Raw genomic sequence first — 16832 nt, 5'->3', positions numbered from 1 at the left:
CTACGATAATAGAATAACATTATAGCTAAGAAACATAATCAAATATTCATTAAATGAAAAGGGCCACGGCTTACTTCCCCAACATTATACCGACCTGCCACAAATTTACTACAGATTCGAAATGACTCGAAGAAATATTTTATCAAACGATTAATATCTTCCAATTTCAAATGAAGACCTCCATCTGAACGAGCAAACAGATATCTTTCAATTTCTCCTTTGTAACAAAATGGCCTATATGACACTTACGACACTATCACACGAATGTTTGAATAATGTGATCTATTTCCCCCGACACCGATCGACAAAAGCACTGCACGTGAATTGAATGTTTTCGCCTCTAGACACATGATTTGTACCAACATGAATCAAAATTAAATTAAATTGTAGCAGACTAATTCCAGCAACTTGTCGCGCCAGGCTTGAAATAATTGTCCCCGGAAATGGATGTACGTCTATTCCCTCGACATGTGACAATTATATCCCTACGGAGTTCTGAAAAACAAACATATATAAACATAATTTTATGCCATAAATTTATATAAATATTGTTACACTATATGCAATATATACAAAAGTACCTATATTTTAGCAGCATGTTTAACCTACTAAGTTATTTCCTAACCCCAAAAATATCAATGCAAAACTGTTAAATTAAAAATAAACCTTTATCAGCAAAATAACATAAAGTTCCTTGAAGACTTTAATGGCATTTGAATACCATATATTGCCCAGTGAGTGTAACCATCCCACCATAAACAAAAACCCTTTTCCGTAAAAACAAAAAAAAGCCATTCAGAAGCCTGAAACCTAATGCTCACTAACTTTCGAATTTTTCAGTTTTTGAGATATAAATGTTACCATTTTTACTTTATAATGCAACGAGTATTAAAGATACGACCACTAATCCCTCAAATAAACCCCCATTCTTGGGAAAATAAATGTAACTGAATCCCTTAAAAGCATCTTTGGAACAAATTCATTTACACTACCAACGTACGACTACTAAGATCTATTGTTATTCTTCTATCATAAATAGTGTGTTTAAGAAGTGAGTTAATGAAATTATGTACTTTACACTATGCTACGACCTTACCGAAGACAGTAATCTTACATCCCTTTAAGCATCATTAGCTAAATGAGCTGGCCGAACAATTAAGAACGGTGTGGGGACTTATGCAAATTCAATATAGCAATTTAGGTTAATGTACTTTAATCATATGAATAAAACGTATGGTCTTACCTTCCAGATCATGAATATGTTTACGTTTACTTGGCTCTCAACGAAAGAGAAATCATTTGTGGAAGAGACTTACATCTCTATTGCTGTAGCTGGCCATGTTGGCTTATCAGCTGTGTTACAATCTTACCTATCTTAGCCACATTCTGAGTTAGCTCATACATTATTCATGAGAGCTTATTGAAAAGGGTCTCAATTAAAATATTGCATGCGACTATTTGGGTTAATTCACAACAGTGGACTATGAGGCGTTATGGCTGTGTGTTTTAAGAAATCAAAGTAAGTCCGGATTCATAGCGATTTGATGTCTTAATGCCCATGGTATCTTTTTATTTCTTGGCTGCCATATTTTATAGTAAAGGATTATAACAAGATCTGTTCTAAATGTATTCAGCAATATACAGATTTGTTAACTTGTGAACATGAACATAATCAAATCAAGCAACAGACAAAGCCAATTATTTTGGTAGCCCATTGAACCTTGGCTGAGCGATGGAAGTTCTGATGTACAAATGAACACCGTTCCGTTTGTTGTATCTGGCTGATCGAAAATGCCATGTTTCTTTACAGCTTCCATTGTTTCATTGTCAGCCTTAACAGACGGACAGAAATGTTGACTTCCAAATGTGATAGATTCTTTACATGTGTCTTTACCTACAATAAGGACTTCTTTATTAAATGCAGAGTTCTGTGTACCGTCGAATGTTACGCTCAAATAGGTGCCATCTTGTGATTGGTTTTACACAGAAGAAACATTCTTGAGGCTTTTCTCTATTTCAACGACCGTTGAAGCGACTTGCGAATCAATGCATTTTGAATTGGTTAAGAATACAATTGAATTTTGAAACATAGTATTTGGAGATGTGATATCTTCAAAAAATGCAATCTTGCAAAACCGGCAGTCCCCAAGTCCGCTTTCAATACCTTTTATGATTAAATGGTGTAAAGCGTCAGTATTTGTTTCGAGTAAGGTTTTTTTTAAACGTGAACATGAAGTTTGCCTTTATGGCTCTATTCGTCGTGAACAACGGCAGCTCTTTGCACATTCCGAACACGGGGTAATGGCCAAGAGGACAAAACAGTTGTACGCAACGGCCATGAAATACAAAAGGACAGAATAAAAGGACAATAACATTACTCAAAATGTTATAATTCTTCGATATGTAATGTTTAATAAGGCATCCATACGGCGACCTCGATGTTCTAAACTAACTAATTAGTACACAGAAATAAATTTCCAATAGTTTGGGATACAACGTAACGCTTAGAAAATATTAACTACAAAACAGTGGTTCTTCAAGCAAGCATTTAAAAAGCAAGGGTAAATCAGTGAAAAACAACATTAGAACATATTTTCTCCATAACAATAACTCGTCCATTTTAACAAATAATATTATCCCTGAAAGTATTTAGAAAATTAATCTTACACTGCGACAACACGTGATTTTAACATTACTTTGAAGGGTCTATACTATTAAATAAAAAAAGTTCGCCTTTCGATAGTTAGCATTATGACCGTACAACCTATGTTCTAGCAATGGATCTCAAGTCAAATATATATATATACTTTTATAACTAATTGTATCAAAAAAAAAATATTGGAAACAAAGTTAGGTTATAAATAGAGCAGCATTATGTTTATAATGTATTAAATAAATGTATTAATATTTGTTTTTTCTTCAAAATGCTAACAAGTGATTCGTAATTTCTTGAAAAAATATTTGCACAAGTATGAGTAAAGGTGGGTATTGATATGGCCGTCATGAAAAACGAACTAAATGCCCTTTTACAAAAAGGTTATGTTTTTATCATAAAAACATCAACACCACCAGATACAGTATGGCAGTATGCCTCCTATTGGCAGATTAATTACAGAAAGTATTTAATAGATTGTAACAAATAACTTGTATTCTAACGACGAAACAAGTTTTACAATCATTTACTTTATAATCGTATTGTATATTAATTAATATGAAGCTTATACAAAATATAGTGGAAGTTCATCTTTCCTGTTTTCTTTTGTTATTACTTTATTTTGTCTGTAGTCTGATTACAAAAACATTATTTAATATTTGATATTTGATTACCTTTAACAAAAAATCGATTATAATATGTCATTCATTATTATAGCAGATGTTCATAAATAACATTTGTTTTTAAGATTTTGATTTCACTGTACTTTCTTTACGATCGGTTCTCTTTGTTGTTATATTATTGACTAAAACTTATAATCAGCAAAGTTGATGATGAAGAAAATCATTACAGACCCTATGGCTTAAAACGCAGAATGCACACAGACACCCAACAAATCACAGCACTCCTAGCGCTAATTTGTCTTTATCTTGGGTTTAAACATGAGCGTAGGACAGTGAACCAAATTGTACAGTTCTCCTAGGGCGTGTCCAATCTCTGCTTTTAAATACTTTTTAAAACAAAATAGGGGATATTAGCAATCAGATGTTATGAAAACTCTTTTTTGGTTATACTGATTGCTACTATTATAAAGTTTCTCCATCTCTGACGGGTATTGCTAACTATCATTCTAAGAGGTTTTTCTTGGTATATGGTGAATAACCCGTGGACTTTCAGAAAAACTGTTAGTTTATTTGCAGCTGATGCCATTTAATAATACAAATGTATTTAAAAAGCATAGCTGAAATGATAAAGTTCATGCCATTATTAATTAATACACAAAATGAGTTCATGACTCATAGTATATAAAAACATAAGAAGAAAGAACTGCTTACAAATATTGTGTGTGGGCTGCAAAATTTCAAAGCTCTACTGCGGCATTTCCACCAAGCTTTGGGTAGAAGATTATTTTATATTATCCTTATTCAAAGGAGAAAGTTCGCCACATAGACCAACCCACTGTCTGCTTGTCCTTGAGGAAATTTAATAACAAAAGTTATTAAAATATAATGATTTATAATTCCTTCGTGGTTCATCATATTTGCCTGATGGTTTTGACAAGCTAATAAGAAATATTATTTTAATTATTAACATTATTTGTATAGATACGTTTATATATCCAATAGCACCAGCTGCAAAGGAACTTAATCAGGGAGCGACTTTTTATACAGCTAAATGTCGTTTATTATTTCCGTTCGCCCCGGTTAGCAAAGCATGATACAATTGCCATTTTTGAAAAACAAACTACGTCTACTATAATTCTGTTATTTGTTATTTAATGAACAAAAAAAGAGTTAGATTCAAAGTAAGCAATATGATGGCGTCTATGTGTAATTCATCCTTAATTTGTTTTCCATTGCATGAATTTATCGTTGCCTGTATAACATGCATGCTATCTTACCGTCAAAGAGTTAAAGACTTCATCCAATAAACAGAAGAATGGCCCATGTGCTGAACCAGTAGAACTAGAATCTTTCAGTCTGTTGCTGTTAAGAATGATTGAAAAACTGGAATCCGAAAATTTCTGGTCCAAACGGACAAGCTGCACAGAATAAATTTGCAAAGACACTTGATAGATCGTAATACATAGGTAAGACAGAATGGCTGTAACATTTATCTAGTAGAGTCTCTATAACAATGCCGCTCGCCATTACCCATTTAGTAAGGTCACAATCCCTTCCAACAGAACACTTATGAACTCCATCAAAGGTATGAAATTATTGGGGGGCTTTGAAATAACCACAACATTTTGGTTAAAACTTTCTTCGTCTTCTATATATATGTCAGTAGTTACAGAGCCTTTTATTGGATACACAAAAAGTTCCCACTCCATAAATGCATTAAATCCATTGCATTTCGCGCAATGGCCATTCTTAAAAACCACAGACCCGTCGAGACTGGAAACAATGACGCGATCAGTTAGAGTTTCCGGTTGTTTACAACGACTAACTGTGTCAACGTCAGAGCTGTAAAAATATTGGTCAACGACATGTAGCCTTTCAAATTCTGTTTCAGGATAGTCACTGTGTTGGACATTCCCCATATTAAACATGTCATATTGTGAGCGACAATGAGTTGCGATAATGGGATGGAGCGCCACTTCCGGGCAGCAGTTTCCGGGAACACATGGTTCGGTACACAAGCATGGCTGGCAGCAGCCAACTGGTCTCACCAGGGAAATTAATCCCTGGCCACATTTCCATTCCTCTCTGCACCAACCGTCAACAACTTTTTTTCAATTCTTTTTTAGTGATGGAAGAAATGTTTATCTGCTGATCTGCTGACACGGGTAATACAAGTATACCCTCAAAGAAGCACAAACACAGATAGTATACTTTGAAATATGACATGTTTTAAATATTCTTCTCAGCACTGTGTATTTCAAAGTGTTCATCTTTTAAAAGGCGAGCTGCGTTTATTTAAGAATTTATAATGAGAGGAGACATACTTGGACAGTTATTGGATAGGCAATTTCCCGGCAATACAAATCTACTTTCTATGAACTCTCTTAAATACAAACGTTCCAGTGAATATCTACCAATGATATTTCAGTATGTGTAAATGGGCGTTTGTTTAAAAATTTAGTTTTCTTAGAGTAATTATATGAAAAGATTTTATTTTTGGTCCGTAGACAACTTTCTTAAGTCTGACAATAGTTACTAATTTCTTTTAATTCCTTCAAATCGTTTGCGACAGATGCTTCGGACAAAATTGGAGGGGAGAAAACTTTGCAACTGTGGTTCAGGAATTATCATTCTGGAGCTGTAAAGTCCTGCCTATTATCAACAGTGTATATTTACACCTCAACTTCCATTCCTTAAATGAACTGTCATTCGGCAATTGCGTTTATCAATTGATGAACGCAACATCTTCGGGTATGTTCGGATCGCAATTCATCGCATAACAATATACATGCAAAATATTGATCTTGTTATTGTTTGTATTGTGTCAGCAGGTCCCGTAAAGTATAAATCAACATTTTAGAAAGTGTTCATTTATTATATTTTAAAGGTATTGTTGCCATAAGTGTTTCAATTTTACGTTTTAAAGTCATTTCAAGTGGTTGATCTTTTCCCGCGTTATTGTGACGTCAATTGAAAAAAAAATGTTTCCGGTTACAGTCGGGTCGTTCTATTTACAGAATGGGTAAGAAAGGATTACTGAAAGGTTTTCTTAAATGAAATCAAGTATTTTTGTAACAATTATTGAATGAAATAATGTACTATTGGTGTAAATATAAGTAATGAATTGCGGGGTTGATGTCATTATCGGGGATATGAACGCAATTTGGCTGGTCAAAGAACGCGTGGAGTCCCTCGGACTCCACACACTTTGACCAGCCAAATTGCGTTCATACCCCGATAACGACATCAACCCCGCAATTCATTCCTTAAATATTCCAAGTTTGATCCAACTGCTTAGAACAGTGTTTTGAGTACTCGTTAAAGCTTCTTTTTACATGAATCATAAAGGGAGATAATGCGTGTTTTCTTATATTTTAGCATATCATTACGTAATTTCGTATATTAAATGACCTTCCCACATATAAGAGTTGTTTCTGTCTCAAACATGTAGCCAAAACCAATAATTCATTGGAAGATTCCGACATAATTTATTGAAGTTAAAAAGAGTTTGGGGCCCCGATGGTGTTTTTTTTAAATCTCTTAGTGTAGCATGCCCTTTGTGTTATTTAATAGTTTGCATCACGGGATCGTAATTCGCTACAACAAAGTTACGTTAAGATTTCATGTTTGTTCCTATATTACAATATCGGTAGGGTAGAAACGGGGTTCCAAGACCATTTTGTTTTCAGACACAGTAGAAACCAATTGAAACACAAGGTGGTCGCCGAGGACGTGCGGTGTTTCTGAGGCCATGTAAAATGGCGAAACTTTTTAGGGGTCGGACTTTTAATGATTTCAACATAATCGATGTAGGCGGGTGTTGTATTACCAGATGATATAAGGTATCGATGTGGCAAGAAGTTCACACATTCACAAAAAGCACTGTGGTATTACAAATTAATGTCAATGGACGATTGACATGTGCGACCATATTTCGTATGTGAGTATGGACTTGAGAATAAATAACAAAATGTTAAATGATTTTTTTTTTAACTCAGACGAAGAAATCATAGTACATGTAAGCACTCTTTAACTCCCAAATAAGATCTACCACAATTAATGATATTGTTTTAATATTGAAAAAAAAGATGAATAAATATCAAAACCAATGGGTCTTATGAATGATATCGAGTTCAATTTGAAAGAAATTAGCATAAGACACAGTCTTTTTACCTTATGAGGCAATAGTAGGCCACAGAAAATCTTTTAGCATTCACCAATCATTTGCTATTTTTGCGCTTTCTGCTATTAAATTCACGGTTACAATCTTGTTATCAGTAGTTAATGTTTTCCATAAATGCTTTATTTAGTATGTAGTTTAAGGTTTATCAGTCAAACTTTATATTTAAAATGCATGTGTATGTCTTAACTGTGTTGTGTGCTGTTCTATGTTTCTTTTGTTTGTGAATTTGTGTTCTATGTCTTTGGCATTGCCCATTGCCACTAAACCGAGTTTATGTTTAAACTTTTTGCTACTGAGCATGTTTCTGTAGCTTTTTGCATATATATTGATTTTGAATAAGAGTGTCACTTTAATGCTTTTAAATACTTTCATTTATATTATAACCGAGGAATTTAACACAAAATAACAACATAAGGGAACACTTCAATGATTTTACAAACAATTAAAACAACATTTTAACATTCCACCTGTTTTTAAGCAGATGCAAAAAGAGCTTTGCTAAATAATATCAGTGTCATGTAAAGGTCATACGTCTTAACATTTTCCCTCACTTTTGAAAAAAAGGATTGAAGATGCCATGAAAAAAGCATAGAAACATTAACTGTGTTCCTGAGGTAAGAGAAATGTTTTCAAAATAGTTTTTTTGATATTTTAGCAGAGTATTGCAAAAAAACTACATAATTATAAAAACATTTCATTCTTCGGGAATGTAAAAAGTCTTGAAAGCCTCATATACATGGAAAACATCTGCCATCAAATATAGCACCTGGCACACATAAAACCAATTATCACTACTATAACACTATGATATCAAATTGTTTTTATTATTCATCAATTATTTTTTATTGATGACAAGGACTAGTTTTTATAATAGTTAAGGAGATTGAAATGTACAAGACTGTAAATAACAACAAATCACAGTTGTACATCTATTTGAGCATTATAAAAACAATATATATGATTTTAAAATGTTTAATATCAAACCTTTTATGAGTATGAGTGTTTTTGTAATAAAAAAAAAACAGTTTGAAAATGTAAACACAAAAGTTATGATACCAATGATGTTTTTCTTTTTCACTTTTTAGTTATGGTGATTACCAGGACTGAGTAAATACAGGTTAAGGAGCATTAATTTGAATATATATATATATAATATTGAATATTGAGTTGAGTTGAGCTATTTTAGCAAAATGAAAAACAATGTGCATACTATCAAAATGGTTTCATTTGAAAAAAGTTAATGAAGATCAGTTAAGGAATGACTAGACGGAACAACAATTAAAATGTACACAGAGAATTATGATAACAAAAATGATTTATTGCTAGTGAATTAAAATAAATACAAGGAATATTATTAATTTTATAATCTAAATATAAACAATAAACTTATAATACATAATTATAAACTTAAATCGTATGTACATGGGTTAGACGTAAATAAACATATATATAATAGCAGAAAATGTTTAATACTTGTTAATCACTTAAAAAAAAAAAAAAAAAAATGTGGTTGTTTAAGAAAATGGCAATAGATGAAATTATAGGCTAAACGTTTAGGCTGTCTTCAGTCTCACAATGGGTACCTCCTGTTGATTGGTCGGGATTTGCAAACTTTCTTAATATCTTATCATGTAGGAATAAATTAATTAATATAATTCAATAAGGATGTCAATGAAAGAGTATAACCCAAGGCGGATGATGGATGTTGCGAGGAAAATAATCAAATCTAAAACAAGAAACAAAATGAAGGATGATACATGATTATGATGTAAGCATTCAGGGTCAATAAGTAAAAGAGCATTAAAAATAAATCCTAATCTCAATTTCCCCTCTGTTTTGTCTTCGTCGCCTCCCTTAACACATACAAACACAAACATAATACACTAGCAAAACAACCAGAAAATATGTCATGACTTAGAGGAGGGTTGAGAAGATTGGGTAACGTGCTATGAATGAAAACAAAATGATGATATTCTTTATAAAAAAATATTATCTGCCAATGTCATGAATTAAATGGATCTTTACAAGATTTAAATAGGTCTATATTTATTGGTTCAAACCATAAATCTGCATGTTATAAATGATTTATGAAAAACTAAAAACAAATGATGGAAATTGACACGTGAAATATTTCAGGTCTTTTTTGTTTGTTTTTCAAATGTTAAATTTTTTTAAATATAAATTCTTTGTTTAAAGCTGCACACTCGCAGATTGACAATTTAACGACTTTTATAAAAAAAATTGTCTTGGAAAGAGCAACCTTTTGCGTAAATATCTGCAAACAAATAATATAAGATATACATTATAAGATTGCTGACAAAAAATCAGAACGTAGAGTTTCCTATTTCCGTTCGAAAATTAATATTTTATGGCCTAAACTGTTTCTAACGGTTTAAGAAAATTGCATAAAACATCTTTTTTGAACTTAAATATAACATCTGCGATATGATTTTTGTCAGCAGTCTTATAAAACCGGTGTCCATGGATTTTCGCAAAAATTGGCTCGTTCCAAGACAAAAAATAAAAAACTTGAAATGAAAAGCGGCGTAATAGTCGAGAGGCTGTCTCTGTGACAGCTCTTGTTTAATTTCTTATGACGCCCCTATATTGATACAACTAGGAGCTGTGTCAGTTGTGTCACATGGCATTGCGCCTAGAAACATCTTGTCGCCTATACCTCCAAAAGTATTGCTCCTACACACATGAAACTTAATTTTATGTTTTGGTTAGCATGGGTTGTTCTGCACCTGCCATTTCTATCACATTTCATTCGGTCTTACAAGAGTTACGGCCTTGACTTAAAGTATAAAATAGTCTAAAAAACCTGTAAATATAAAGGTGTGGAAATTGCCCCAATTAAATGTCTTGATAAACGATCAATTATAGACTTCGACAAAAAGACACGGAATAAGATATGTAAAAAAAGTAAGTTTATCAGAGATGATTTGATATTTCAGTACTTAATCAACTAACGTTTCCCCTATAGAACAACCCCACCTAATAATGGCTAAATCTAAAATCCTCCAAAACTGAAATTTTCTATCGCAACTTATAATAAAAGGATGGGTCATCTTTATGACCCTCATAAATTCTGTATTTCTTATCTGCCTTAATCTTACACTGCGTCCAGTTGATAAATAAGTGCTAAACTAGAGTATCTTAACGCTACTATTACACTGAGTGGAGAAATCGATAGAGACCGTCGTTAACCTGATAAGCTCCAAAGTTGGCAACGGTTGTCAAAACGTTAAATCTGTGAGAGTGCAGCTTTAAGGAAAGCATAGAATATCTGGTGTGTGATAACCTCTACGATGCAGTCCCTGTTCGGTTTTTGTTTAACTAAATTAAAATGAAGTATAAACATATATGCACGTTTAATTTCTCTATTTCATATACAATGGATATCTGTCATTAAAAATAAATGTAATCATTTAATGCAACAAATGTTAAAGCAAGTGGCAAGACATGTTCATATAAACCCATTACCATACCAAAACTATTTCCGATCATTTTATCTATTTTTTCGGAATTTTGAAATGAGCAAGAATTATTATCATATGTGGAAGTAAAACCTGTTGTCAAAATCATATTTTTATTTCTAATTTTAAACATAACACATGCATTTTCTAGCGATAATTCAGATCAATGTATTAGTTTCAGATGGATCTACAGCAATGATGGAGTTCCACACGATTGTTTGACATTCGGTATGCATATTGCACAATGTTTAAATTGTGTTATTTTCAGGGAAGGTCGTATTATAAAGTCAAACAGTTTGATAATATATTAAATAGACTAGAATGATATCAAAATGAATTTGTGTTCGAAGATTTAGTTTTCGGTTTAACTGTTTTGTAAGAAAGCAATTCAGCATCATGAAAAATAGGATAACCATTTCCCTAATAAACGATAAATTAATATTAAAACTAAAAATATTTCTTTTAACATGATTATTATTGACTTTATTTACTGGTTCAAAAAGTTAGGTACTCAGTTTTTATCGAAGGGACGTCACTACCATTGATTTTAAAAATAGATATCAAAAGAAAATATCATAATTTTACTGTTTTTATTACACTTCTGCACCTGCCATTTCTATCACATTTCATTCGGTCTTACAAGAGTTACGGCCTTGACTTAAAGTATAAAATAGTCTAAAAAACCTGTAAATATAAAGGTGTGGAAATTGCCCCAATTAAATGTCTTGATAAACGATCAATTATAGACTTCGACAAAAAGACACGGAATAAGATATGTAAAAAAAGTAAGTTTATCAGAGATGATTTGATATTTTAGTACTTAATCAACTAACGTTTCCCCTATAGAACAACCCCACCTAATAATGGCTAAATCTAAAATCCTCCAAAACTGAAATTTTCTATCGCAACTTATAATAAAAGGACGGGTCATCTTTATGACCCTCATAAATTCTGTATTTCTTATCTGCCTTAATCTTACACTGCGTCCAGTTGATAAATAAGTGCTAAACTAGAGTATCTTAACGCTACTATTACACTGAGTGGAGAAATCGATAGAGACCGTCGTTAACCTGATAAGCTCCAAAGTTGGCAACGGTTGTCAAAACGTTAAATCTGTGAGAGTGCAGCTTTAAGGAAAGCATAGAATATCTGGTGTGTGATAACCTCTACGATGCAGTCCCTGTTCGGTTTTTGTTTAACTAAATTAAAATGAAGTATAAACATATATGCACGTTTAATTTCTCTATTTCATATACAATGGATATCTGTCATTAAAAATAAATGTAATCATTTAATGCAACAAATGTTAAAGCAAGTGGCAAGACATGTTCATATAAACCCATTACCATACCAAAACTATTTCCGATCATTTTATCTATTTTTTCGGAATTTTGAAATGAGCAAGAATTATTATCATATGTGGAAGTAAAACCTGTTGTCAAAATCATATTTTTATTTCTAATTTTAAACATAACACATGCATTTTCTAGCGATAATTCAGATCAATGTATTAGTTTCAGATGGATCTACAGCAATGATGGAGTTCCACACGATTGTTTGACATTCGGTATGCATATTGCACAATGTTTAAATTGTGTTATTTTCAGGGAAGGTCGTATTATAAAGTCAAACAGTTTGATAATATATTAAATAGACTAGAATGATATCAAAATGAATTTGTGTTCGAAGATTTAGTTTTCGGTTTAACTGTTTTGTAAGAAAGCAATTCAGCATCATGAAAAATAGGATAACCATTTCCCTAATAAACGATAAATTAATATTAAAACTAAAAATATTTCTTTTAACATGATTATTATTGACTTTATTTACTGGTTCAAAAAGTTAGGTACTCAGTTTTTATCGAAGGGACGTCACTACCATTGATTTTAAAAATAGATATCAAAAGAAAATATCATAATTTTACTGTTTTTATTACACTTCTGCACCTGCCATTTCTATCACATTTCATTCGGTCTTACAAGAGTTACGGCCTTGACTTAAAGTATAAAATAGTCTAAAAAATCTGTAAATATAAAGGTGTGGAAATTGCCCCAATTAAATGTCTTGATAAACGATCAATTATAGACTTCGACAAAAAGACACGGAATAAGATATGTAAAAAAAGTAAGTTTATCAGAGATGATTTGATATTTCAGTACTTAATCAACTAACGTTTCCCCTATAGAACAACCCCACCTAATAATGGCTAAATCTAAAATCCTCCAAAACTGAAATTTTCTATCGCAACTTATAATAAAAGGACGGGTCATCTTTATGACCCTCATAAATTCTGTATTTCTTATCTGCCTTAATCTTACACTGCGTCCAGTTGATAAATAAGTGCTAAACTAGAGTATCTTAACGCTACTATTACACTGAGTGGAGAAATCGATAGAGACCGTCGTTAACCTGATAAGCTCCAAAGTTGGCAACGGTTGTCAAAACGTTAAATCTGTGAGAGTGCAGCTTTAAGGAAAGCATAGAATATCTGGTGTGTGATAACCTCTACGATGCAGTCCCTGTTCGGTTTTTGTTTAACTAAATTAAAATGAAGTATAAACATATATGCACGTTTAATTTCTCTATTTCATATACAATGGATATCTGTCATTAAAAATAAATGTAATCATTTAATGCAACAAATGTTAAAGCAAGTGGCAAGACATGTTCATATAAACCCATTACCATACCAAAACTATTTCCGATCATTTTATCTATTTTTTTCGGAATTTTGAAATGAGCAAGAATTATTATCATATGTGGAAGTAAAACCTGTTGTCAAAATCATATTTTTATTTCTAATTTTAAACATAACACATGCATTTTCTAGCGATAATTCAGATCAATGTATTAGTTTCAGATGGATCTACAGCAATGATGGAGTTCCACACGATTGTTTGACATTCGGTATGCATATTGCACAATGTTTAAATTGTGTTATTTTCAGGGAAGGTCGTATTATAAAGTCAAACAGTTTGATAATATATTAAATAGACTAGAATGATATCAAAATGAATTTGTGTTCGAAGATTTAGTTTTCGGTTTAACTGTTTTGTAAGAAAGCAATTCAGCATCATGAAAAATAGGATAACCATTTCCCTAATAAACGATAAATTAATATTAAAACTAAAAATATTTCTTTTAACATGATTATTATTGACTTTATTTACTGGTTCAAAAAGTTAGGTACTCAGTTTTTATCGAAGGGACGTCACTACCATTGATTTTAAAAATAGATATCAAAAGAAAATATCATAATTTTACTGTTTTTATTACACTTCTGCACCTGCCATTTCTATCACATTTCATTCGGTCTTACAAGAGTTACGGCCTTGACTTAAAGTATAAAATAGTCTAAAAAACCTGTAAATATAAAGGTGTGGAAATTGCCCCAATTAAATGTCTTGATAAACGATCAATTATAGACTTCGACAAAAAGACACGGAATAAGATATGTAAAAAAAGTAAGTTTATCAGAGATGATTTGATATTTCAGTACTTAATCAACTAACGTTTCCCCTATAGAACAACCCCACCTAATAATGGCTAAATCTAAAATCCTCCAAAACTGAAATTTTCTATCGCAACTTATAATAAAAGGACGGGTCATCTTTATGACCCTCATAAATTCTGTATTTCTTATCTGCCTTAATCTTACACTGCGTCCAGTTGATAAATAAGTGCTAAACTAGAGTATCTTAACGCTACTATTACACTGAGTGGAGAAATCGATAGAGACCGTCGTTAACCTGATAAGCTCCAAAGTTGGCAACGGTTGTCAAAACGTTAAATCTGTGAGAGTGCAGCTTTAAGGAAAGCATAGAATATCTGGTGTGTGATAACCTCTACGATGCAGTCCCTGTTCGGTTTTTGTTTAACTAAATTAAAATGAAGTATAAACATATATGCACGTTTAATTTCTCTATTTCATATACAATGGATATCTGTCATTAAAAATAAATGTAATCATTTAATGCAACAAATGTTAAAGCAAGTGGCAAGACATGTTCATATAAACCCATTACCATACCAAAACTATTTCCGATCATTTTATCTATTTTTTTCGGAATTTTGAAATGAGCAAGAATTATTATCATATGTGGAAGTAAAACCTGTTGTCAAAATCATATTTTTATTTCTAATTTTAAACATAACACATGCATTTTCTAGCGATAATTCAGATCAATGTATTAGTTTCAGATGGATCTACAGCAATGATGGAGTTCCACACGATTGTTTGACATTCGGTATGCATATTGCACAATGTTTAAATTGTGTTATTTTCAGGGAAGGTCGTATTATAAAGTCAAACAGTTTGATAATATATTAAATAGACTAGAATGATATCAAAATGAATTTGTGTTCGAAGATTTAGTTTTCGGTTTAACTGTTTTGTAAGAAAGCAATTCAGCATCATGAAAAATAGGATAACCATTTCCCTAATAAACGATAAATTAATATTAAAACTAAAAATATTTCTTTTAACATGATTATTATTGACTTTATTTACTGGTTCAAAAAGTTAGGTACTCAGTTTTTATCGAAGGGACGTCACTACCATTGATTTTAAAAATAGATATCAAAAGAAAATATCATAATTTTACTGTTTTTATTACACTTCTGCACCTGCCATTTCTATCACATTTCATTCGGTCTTACAAGAGTTACGGCCTTGACTTAAAGTATAAAATAGTCTAAAAAACCTGTAAATATAAAGGTGTGGAAATTGCCCCAATTAAATGTCTTGATAAACGATCAATTATAGACTTCGACAAAAAGACACGGAATAAGATATGTAAAAAAAGTAAGTTTATCAGAGATGATTTGATATTTCAGTACTTAATCAACTAACGTTTCCCCTATAGAACAACCCCACCTAATAATGGCTAAATCTAAAATCCTCCAAAACTGAAATTTTCTATCGCAACTTATAATAAAAGGACGGGTCATCTTTATGACCCTCATAAATTCTGTATTTCTTATCTGCCTTAATCTTACACTGCGTCCAGTTGATAAATAAGTGCTAAACTAGAGTATCTTAACGCTACTATTACACTGAGTGGAGAAATCGATAGAGACCGTCGTTAACCTGATAAGCTCCAAAGTTGGCAACGGTTGTCAAAACGTTAAATCTGTGAGAGTGCAGCTTTAAGGAAAGCATAGAATATCTGGTGTGTGATAACCTCTACGATGCAGTCCCTGTTCGGTTTTTGTTTAACTAAATTAAAATGAAGTATAAACATATATGCACGTTTAATTTCTCTATTTCATATACAATGGATATCTGTCATTAAAAATAAATGTAATCATTTAATGCAACAAATGTTAAAGCTAGTGGCAAGACATGTTCATATAAACCCATTACCATACCAAAACTATTCCCGATCATTTTATCTATTTTTTCGGAATTTTAAAATGAGCAAGAATTATTATCATATGTGGAAGTAAAACCTGTTGTCAAAATTATATTTTTATTTCTAATTTTAAACATAACACATACATTTTCTAGCGATAATTCAGATCAATGTATTAGTTTCAGATGGATCTACAGCAATGATGGAGTTCCACACGATTGTTTGACATTCGGTATGCATATTGCACAATGTTTAAATTGTGTTATTTTCAGGGAAGGTCGTATTATAAAGTCAAACAGTTTGGTAATATATTAAATAGACTAGAATGATATCAAAATGAATTTGTGTTCGAAGATTTAGTTTTCGGTTTAACTGTTTTGTAAGAAAGCAATTCAGCATCATGAAAAATAGGATAACCATTTCCCTAATAAACGATAAATTAATATTAAAACTAAAAATATTTCTTTTAACATGATTATTATTGACTTTATTTACTGGTTCAAAAAGTTAGGTACTCAGTTTTTATCGAAGGGACGTCAC

The sequence above is a fragment of the Mya arenaria genome, chromosome 11 (assembly GCF_026914265.1).
Source record: "Mya arenaria isolate MELC-2E11 chromosome 11, ASM2691426v1".
Classification (NCBI taxonomy): domain Eukaryota; kingdom Metazoa; phylum Mollusca; class Bivalvia; order Myida; family Myidae; genus Mya; species Mya arenaria.
The sequence above is the reverse complement of the archived record's forward strand: the minus strand, read 5'-3'. Positions refer to the sequence as shown.